The 10,000-nt window shown below is 33.3% G+C and overlaps 1 protein-coding gene across 1 annotated transcript in view; it reads right to left on the bottom strand.

Annotated features, from left to right (window-relative positions):
- Positions 1–8,320, bottom strand: part of LOC307126985 (monocarboxylate transporter 2) — a 17,562-nt gene extending 9,242 nt beyond the window's left edge. The window contains exon 1 of the mRNA XM_079817899.1: positions 8,160–8,320. The gene's annotated coding sequence lies outside the window, so the exon portion shown is untranslated. The remainder of the gene's footprint in view (positions 1–8,159) is intronic.
- Positions 8,321–10,000: the final 1,680 nt, after the last annotated feature.

Raw genomic sequence — 10,000 nt, 5'->3', positions numbered from 1 at the left:
AACTTTTGACGAATGATGCAATGTAACGTTCCCTTAACGTTTGAAGAATGATACAATGTAACATTCCCTTAACGTTTGAAGAATGACGCAATGTAACGTTCCCTTAACGTTTGAAGAATGACGCAATGTAACGTTCCATTAACGTTTGAAGAATGATACAATGTAACGTTCCCTTAACATTTGACGAATGATACAATGTAACGTTCCCTTAACGTTTGAAGAATGACGCAATGTAACGTTCCCTTAACATTTGAAGAATGATACAATGTAACGTTCCCTTAACGTTTGAAGAATGACGCAATGTAACGTTCTCTTAACGTTTGAAGAATGACGCAATGTAACGTTCCCTTAACGTTTGAAGAATGACGCAATGTAACGTTCTCTTAACGTTTGAAGAATGATACAATGTAACATTCCCTTAACGTTTGAAGAATGATACAATGTAACGTTCCCTTAGCGTTTGAAGAATGACGCAATGTAACGTTCTCTTAACGTTTGACGAATGACACGATGTAACGTTCTCTTAGCGTTTGAAGAATGACGCAATGTAACGTTCCCTTAACGTTTGAAGAATGACGCAATGTAACGTTCTCTTAACGTTTGAAGAATGATACAATGTAACATTCCCTTAACGTTTGAAGAATGACGCAATGTAACGTTCCCTTAACGTTTGAAGAATGACGCAATGTAACGTTCTCTTAACGTTTGAAGAATGATACAATGTAACGTTCCCTTAACGTTTGAAGAATGACGCAATGTAACGTTCTCTTAACGTTTGAAGAATGATACAATGTAACATTCCCTTAACGTTTGAAGAATGACGCAATGTAACGTTCCCTTAGCGTTTGAAGAATGACGCAATGTAACGTTCTCTTAACGTTTGAAGAATGATACAATGTAACGTTCTCTTAATGTTTGAAGAATGATACAATGTAACGTTCCCTTAACATTTAAATAATGACACAATGTAACGTTCCCTTAACGTTTGAAGAATGATACAATGTAACGTCCCCTTAACGTTTGACGAATGACGCAATGTAACGTTCCCTTAACGTTTGAAGAATGACACAATGTAACGTTCCCTTAACGTTTGAAGAATGACACAATGTAACGTTCCCTTAACGTTTGGAGAATGACGCAATGTAACGTTCCCTTAACGTTTGAAGAATGTCACGATGTAACGTTCCCTTAACGTTTGAAGAATGTCACGATGTAACGTTCCCATAACGTGTATATGTAATGCGTTGTGAAATCAAGCAGCCCTGACTGGACTGAAGGTGTAAGCTTGTCCTCATTGATGCGTGAGCTGAGTGTAGGGTAAAGGTGAAGCGTCCCAGCGGGTCTGAATCAGAGGAAAGACCTCCTGACTCTTTCCCTGAGGTCACTTTGAAGGTCTGAAGGCGAAAACAAGATCTAGAGTTTCCCAGACTTCAGAGGAACAATGGACGTTAGGGCCGTGCGGACGTGTGTCTCCACCTCTGTTTGATATTCCAGAAACATCTGAGATATCATAACATGAACGTACAGAATGCACATGTGCACAACTCTAGACAATAACTCACAGCTACTGTATCATGAATCCATACGGCCTTTGATCCGCATGATCTCCTGCCGTCCGTCTGTCTCTGACTGAGAGGCTTAACTCTTAAATCTGCACTGATTGTCAAGTAAACGCAAGAATAACTCTGATATTGTTAGTAATATTGCAACTACACTGTGAAGTAAGTTGACAAAACTCAAAAAAATTGAGGCAATCGGTTGCATCAAATTTTTTAAGTTAAGAAATGTAAAGTTCGAGAAAGCAGAACTTGCAGATTTTTATTTTGTACATATGAATTGCTCTGAACTTGAAATATTTGAGTAAGCTAATTCATACTCAAATTGTTAGTAGTGAAACTCTTCTAAACTAACAAAAAATTAAACACGACTAAATCTCACATGATAAAAACATCATATAACACTTCATTTGAGCATTCACTGTCACTTTTGAGTGTCATGGCAAAGCATGCTGGGAAATCTCAGCCCAGTTTCGGTTAAATTTAAGTTCGTCTAAATGAAAAGAAACAAGTTCATAAAACTCAAAACCATAATGATTACTGAAAATGTGTCAGTTCTGAGAACTCAAAAGAAAAACAAAGTTCTAAATACTCATAAACGTTCATTTATTTATTTATTTATTTATTATTCTACTCTCTTTTACTCTCTATTTTTTCCAACGGATCATCTGCTTTGATCTGTTACGACAGCAAAACACTTCTGGAAATTGGTTACCGCTACACTGACCTGTTTCAGGATAATTCTACTTATGTTAATACTTTTTATTCTAATTTTATTCTATTTCTATTTAATTTCTTGTAACTGTTATTTGCACTGTCCATGGAGCGGACCTGTTTACATTTCACTGCCAGTTGTATATTGTGTATATAACTGTGTATGTGACAAATAAAACTCTTGAATCTTATTTGAACTCATTTGTTTAATTTGAGTTGACTTTACTCAAACAAACCAGTTCATTATTTTCAGAGTCAGGGTTCACAGTTCACCATATCGGTTATCGGCTTTAATCAGACTCTCAAAAATTATATAAAAAAGTATTTATCGGCCAGTATATCGGTTATCAGCTTTAATCAGACTCTCAAAAATTATATAAAAATTCAGATTTATCGGCCAATATATCGGTTATCAGCTTTAATCAGACTCTCAAAAATTATATAAAAATGTATTTATCGGCCAGTATATCCTTTATCAGCTTTAATCAGACTCTCAAAAATTATATGAAAATTTTGATTTATCGGCCAATATATCCTTTATCAGCTTTAATCAGACTCTCAAAAATTATATAAAAATTCAGATTTATCGGCCAATATATCGGTTATCAGCTTTAATCAGACTCAAAAATTATATAAAAATTTATTTATCGGCCAATATATCCTTTATCAGCTTTAATCAGACTCAAAAATTATATAAAAATTTATTTATCGGCCAATATATCGGTTATCAGCTTTAATCAGACTCAAAAATTATATAAAAATGTGGATTTATCGGCCAATATTTTCGGTTATCAGCTTTAATCAGACTCTCAAAAATTATATAAAAATGTGGATTTATCGGCCAATATTTTCGGTTATCAGCTCTAATCAGACTCTCAAAAATTATATAAAAATGTGGATTTATCGGCCAATATATCGGTTATCAGCTTTAATCAGACTCTCAAAAATTATATAAAAACGTGGATGTATCGGCCAATATATCGGTTATCAGCTTTAATCAGACTCTCAAAAATTATATAAAAACGTGGATGTATCGGCCAATATATCGGTTATCAGCTTTAATCAGACTCTCAAAAATTATATAAAAATTTTTTTATCGGCCAATATATCGGTTATCAGCTCTAATCAGACTCTCAAAAATTATATAAAAATTTATTTATCGGCCAATATATCGGTTATCAGCTTTAATCAGACTCTCAAAAATTATATAAAAATGTGGATTTATCGGCCAATATATCGGTTATCAGCTTTAATCAGACTCAAAAATTATATAAAAATGTGGATTTATCGGCCAATATATCGGTTATCAGCTTTAATCAGACTCTCAAAAATTATATAAAAATGTGGATTTATCGGCCAATATATCGGTTATCGGCTTTAATCAGACTCTCAAAAATTATATAAAAATTTATTTATCGGCCAATATATCGGTTATCAGCTTTAATCAGACTCAAAAATTATATAAAAACGTGGATTTATCGGCCAATATATCGGTTATCGGCTTTAATCAGACTCTCAAAAATTATATAAAAATTTATTTATCGGCCAATATATCGGTTATCAGCTTTAATCAGACTCAAAAATTATATAAAAATGTGGATTTATCGGCCAATATTTTCGGTTATCAGCTCTAATCAGACTCTCAAAAATTATATAAAAATGTGGATTTATCGGCCAATATATCGGTTATCGGCTTTAATCAGACTCTCAAAAATTATATAAAAACGTGGATTTATCGGCCAATATATCGGTTATCAGCTTTAATTAGACTCTCAAAAATTATATAAAAATGTGGATTTATCGGCCAATATTTTCGGTTATCAGCTCTAATCAGACTCTCAAAAATTATATAAAAATGTGGATTTATCGGCCAATATATCGGTTATCGGCTTTAATCAGACTCTCAAAAATTATATAAAAACGTGGATTTATCGGCCAATATATCGGTTATCAGCTTTAATCAGACTCTCAAAAATTATATAAAAACGTGGATTTATCGGCCAATATATCCTTTATCAGCTTTAATCAGACTCTCAAAAATTATATAAAAATGTGGATTTATCGGACAATATATCCTTTATCAGCTTTAATCAGACTCTCAAAAATTATATAAAAACGTGGATTTATCGGCCAATATATCGGTTATCAGCTTTAATCAGACTCTCAAAAATTATTTAAAAATGTGGATTTATCGGCCAATATATCGGTTATCAGCTTTAATCAGACTCTCAAAAATTATATAAAAACGTGGATTTATCGGCCAATATATCGGTTATCAGCTTTAATCAGACTCTCAAAAATTATATAAAAACGTGGATTTATCGGCCAATATATCCTTTATCAGCTTTAATCAGACTCTCAAAAATTATATAAAAACGTGGATTTATCGGCCAATATATCCTTTATCAGCTTTAATCAGACTCTCAAAAATTATATAAAAACGTGGATTTATCGGCCAATATATCGGTTATCAGCTTTAATCAGACTCTCAAAAATTATTTAAAAATGTGGATTTATCGGCCAATATATCGGTTATCAGCTTTAATCACACTCTCAAAAATTATATAAAAATGTGGATTTATCGGCCAATATATCCTTTATCAGCTTTAATCAGACTCTCAAAAATTATATAAAAATGTGGATTTATCGACCAATATATCCTTTATCAGCTTTAATCAGACACTCAAAAATTATATAAAAATGTGGATTTATCGGCCAATATATCGGTTATCAGCTCTAGTCAGACTCTCAAAAATTATATAAAAATGTGGATTTATCGGGCAATATATCGGTTATCAGCTTTAATCAGACACTCAAAAATTATATCAAAATGTGGATTTATCGGCCAATATATCGGTTATCAGCTTTAATCAGACTCTCAAAAATTATATAAAAACGTGGATTTATCGGCCAATATATCGGTTATCAGCTTTAATCAGACTCTCAAAAATTATATAAAAACGTGGATTTATCGGCCAATATATCGGTTATCAGCTTTAATCAGACTCTCAAAATTATATAAAAACGTGGATTTATCGGCCAATATATCGGTTATCAGCTTTAATCAGACTCTCAAAAATTATATAAAAACGTGGATTTATCGGCCAATATATCGGTTATCAGCTTTAATCAGACTCTTAAAAATTATATTAAAATTTAGATTTATCGGCCAATATATCGGTTATCGGCTTTAATCAGACACTCAAAAATTATATAAAAACGTGGATTTATCGGCCAATATATCGGTTATCAGCTTTAATCAGACTCTCAAAAATTATATAAAAACGTGGATTTATCGGCCAATATATCGGTTATCAGCTTTAATCAGACTCTCAAAATTATATAAAAACGTGGATTTATCGGCCAATATATCGGTTATCAGCTTTAATCAGACTCTCAAAAATTATATAAAAACGTGGATTTATCGGCCAATATATCGGTTATCAGCTTTAATCAGACTCTCAAAAATTATATAAAAACGTGGATTTATCGGCCAATATATCGGTTATCAGCTTTAATCAGACTCTCAAAATTATATAAAAACGTGGATTTATCGGCCAATATATCGGTTATCAGCTTTAATCAGACTCTCAAAAATTATATAAAAACGTGGATTTATCGGCCAATATATCGGTTATCAGCTTTAATCAGACTCTCAAAAATTATATAAAAATTGATTTATCGGCCAATATATCGGTTATCAGCTTTAATCAGACTCTCAAAAAGTATATAAAAATTGATTTATTGGCCAATATATCGGTTATCAGCTTTAATCAGACTCAAAAATTATATAAAAACGTGGATTTATCGGCCAATATATCGGTTATCAGCTTTAATCAGACTCAAAAATTATATAAAAACGTGGATTTATCGGCCAATATATCGGTTATCAGCTTTAATCAGACTCTCAAAAATTATATAAAAACGTGGATTTATCGGCCAATATATCGGTTATCAGCTTTAATCAGACTCTCAAAATTATATAAAAACGTGGATTTATCGGCCAATATATCGGTTATCAGCTTTAATCAGACTCTCAAAAATTATATAAAAACGTGGATTTATCGGCCAATATATCGGTTATCAGCTTTAATCAGACTCTCAAAAATTATATAAAAATTGATTTATCGGCCAATATATCGGTTATCAGCTTTAATCAGACTCTCAAAAAGTATATAAAAATTGATTTATTGGCCAATATATCGGTTATCAGCTTTAATCAGACTCAAAAATTATATAAAAACGTGGATTTATCGGCCAATATATCGGTTATCAGCTTTAATCAGACTCAAAAATTATATAAAAACGTGGATTTATCGGCCAATATATCCTTTATCGGCTTTCAAATGTAAATAATAATCAGTTATCGGTTGGGATACAGCGATATGAACATTTTGGCCGATACCAATAACCGATAATTTGTTATATTTGAGAGCAATCCAATTGTTGCTATAATTTTTGAGAGTCTGATTATAAAAACAAAAGTCTCATAATTTAAATCAATCCCAAACACACAATTATGAAGTTATGCAGCCGATATGACAGACTGCATTTTCCTCTTTCCAATCATATTATGAACCCATCGTGATGATTTAACGGCTGTAATATATCGGGCTCAGTTATCGAACCAGCCAAACTTTTCATCCTTTCGACTGAAGCAGCTCAGATTTACCTCAGGATCATCATCGTTTATTATAAAATCATGAGTATTAAATATGATCATCAGAAGGTTTATTAGTTCATTCCAAAACGGCAGAGCACTGAAATATCACCTCACTGAGAGACTGATATTGATAAGAGCGTGTTATGCAGTTATAGATATCATTGACTTTAGCATTAACTCTCATTATACGAGCCGTAATATCCTCATAACACAAAGGCAATATTTTCTTTAATATTTCAAAAAATGTTTCCTGACTATTATGTCATTACAGTGACCTTTCACCTTCTTCTTGAGATCAGGCGTGTCCTAACACACAATAATAAGCTGATATGTTTTGAGGAGCCAGACGTGTGTGTGTGTGTGTGTGTGTGTGTGTAACATATGCATGTTATTCAGAGGAACCTAAAGATAAATAAATGCATTAACAAAGAGTGTGTGGATGAAAGAGTGTGGGCGTCTCCTCCAGAGCACAGCGTGAGCCTCTGGATGTGTGTGTGTGTGTGTGTGTGTGTGTGTGTGTGTGTGTGTGTGTGTGTGTGTGTGTGTGTGTGTGTGTGTGTGTGTGTGTGTGTGTGTGTGTGTGTGTGTGTGTGTGTGCGCGTTACACCAGCTCCACATTCTTCATTCTAAAGCTTATTTATTTCGGCTAGAACTAAAGTATCTCAAACTGAATAAACTTTACCTGCACTAGTGTATGAGAACAGTTATATCACATTGCATTATATACACCCATCATGCATAACATTATGACCAGCGTCCTAATATTGTGTTGGTCCCCAATGTTCACTTGCTGCCTAATATATCAGAGATCATCAGTGTTACTCACTTCACCTGGTCATAATGTTATGGCTGATCGGTGTAATGATCATAAACACACGCGGAGACACTCGTCACGTGACCCGCTGAAGTGACCCAGATGAGCCAAACCCGCTTACAGCATCAAAGCCGGATAAATATAGAAGGCTCTCCGTTCTCCGTTCTTTCCGTTCTCTTCTTCTCTTCACGGGACCGGATGCAACCGCTCCGGTTATTAATATTCATCATCGCGTTATTATTGTGCTGTAATATCTGTGGATGTGCATCACATATATAGTGTTGCATCATCATCATCATCTGTTGATATTCGCGCTCAGCATCATTCTCTGAGCACGGGACGGTCCCGGTGGCGGCTCCGGTATCATCATCATCATCATCACGGTCATTATGGGATGTGAAAGCTGGCATACCTTCAGATCCGGTGCTCGGTGCTGTCCGTCTCTCTGACCTTCAGTCGCTGCTGCAGAAAGACGCTCCGCACGCGCGTTTGAATCGGTCGGCGGTGACGTCACTCGCGCTTCCCCGGGGCGCGGTAACGATGGCGGAGGCTTGGCTCATGAATATTAACCCCGCGCGCGCCACCCGATTGGCCGCGAGTCAGGCGTGTGGCTCGGTGGGCGGAGCCGTGAATATTAATCAGCTTCATATCCGGGAAGGTTGCCGTCTGCAACGTCGTCACAACGTATTATCAATATTTATCGTGTAACGGGAGCTCTTGTTTGTTATTCCAGTCGCGGAATTGTTATCCCTGCTTCTAAAACTCTTACCGGGGCTCATAAAACAATCTGCAGGAGAAACCTTTCCCTCACATGAGAAACCCGTTCCTCTGCCAAACCGGCGACGGTGATATTAATATACAATAATCACAGCAGGTTCGCCTCACGATTAACTGCCAATCACGAGCGTTCTGACTGACACGTGACTACACCACAGCTAACAGGAATATGTTTGCTAACTTTCCTATTTTATTTAATTAACAAAAAACATCTTTTATTTGTATTTATTTTTTGCTAACTTGCCTTTTTTTTTTTTTTTTTTTTTATATTTTTTTGTGCTAACTTTCCTTTTTTATTTTATTTGTTTTTAATAAAAAAGCAAACTTTCAATTTTTTATTTAAATTCTTGTATTTCATTTTTTTTTGTGCTAACTTTCCTCTTTTAAATGTTTTGCTAACTTTCCTTTTGATTATATTTGTTATTATTTTTATTTTATTTTATTGTAATTAGTTTATTAAATTTTTTGGCTAACTTTCCTTTTTTATTTTTTTATTTTTTTATTTTATTTTAATTCAATACATAATTTGTTTTGCTTACTTTCCTTATTGTTATTTTTTATTAATTTTATTTTAATTTATTGTTATTTGTTTATTTAATTTTTTTGCTAACTTTCCTTTTTGTTATTTTTGATTTTATTAATTTTTTTTGCTAACTTTCCTTTTTTATTAATTTTTTATTTTAATTCAATTCATAATTTGTTTTGCTTACTTTCCTTATTGTTATTTTTTAATAATTCTATTTTAATTTATTGTAATTAGTACATTTTTTTGTTAACTTTCCTTTTTGTTATTTTTGATTTTATTTAATTTTTTTTGCTAACTTTCCTTTTTTATTTATTTATTTATTTTTTATTTTATTTGTTTTTAATAAAAAAGCTAACTTTCCATTTTTTAATTCTAAATCTTGTAATTATTTTTTTTGCTAACTTCCGTTTTTGTTATTTTTTATTAATTGTATTTATTGTAATTTGTTTACTTTGTATTTTTTTGCTAACTTGTCTTTTAAAATATTTTTTTATTTTATTTAATTTTTTTTGTTTGTTTATTTGCTAACTTTCCTGCTAAGCTTTAAAGCCGTTATTTGTGTATGTTCTCTGATCGTTTGTTCATTAGTGAGATAAGAGCGTTCCCTGTTCGCTGATATAAAGCGTGTGAACGTTGAACTGAGCGAGAAACGCGCGCGTCTCGGTGTTCATGATGGTTTGCGTCAGTCACGTGACAAATGAACAAAATGTCGAGAGACTCTAATCTCTTCTGTTTCTCATGAATTATATTTTGCTGCTCTGTAATAATGTGATAATTCAGAATATGATGTATTAGAGCTGTGCGATAATCAGGGCCGGCCCTGACCAATTTGCTGCCCTAGGCAAGATTTTACTTGGTGCCCCTTGTATCAAGGTTTAGCACTACATGTTTTCAGTCTAAGTTGCGGAAACACTGGTACTGTTTAATTTTTTTAATGCATTGATGTTTTT

Source organism: Gobio gobio (assembly GCF_949357685.1).
Source record: "Gobio gobio genome assembly, chromosome: 5".
In the NCBI taxonomy this organism is placed as follows: Eukaryota; Metazoa; Chordata; class Actinopteri; order Cypriniformes; family Gobionidae; genus Gobio; species Gobio gobio.
The sequence above is the reverse complement of the archived record's forward strand: the minus strand, read 5'-3'. Positions and strand labels throughout refer to the sequence as shown.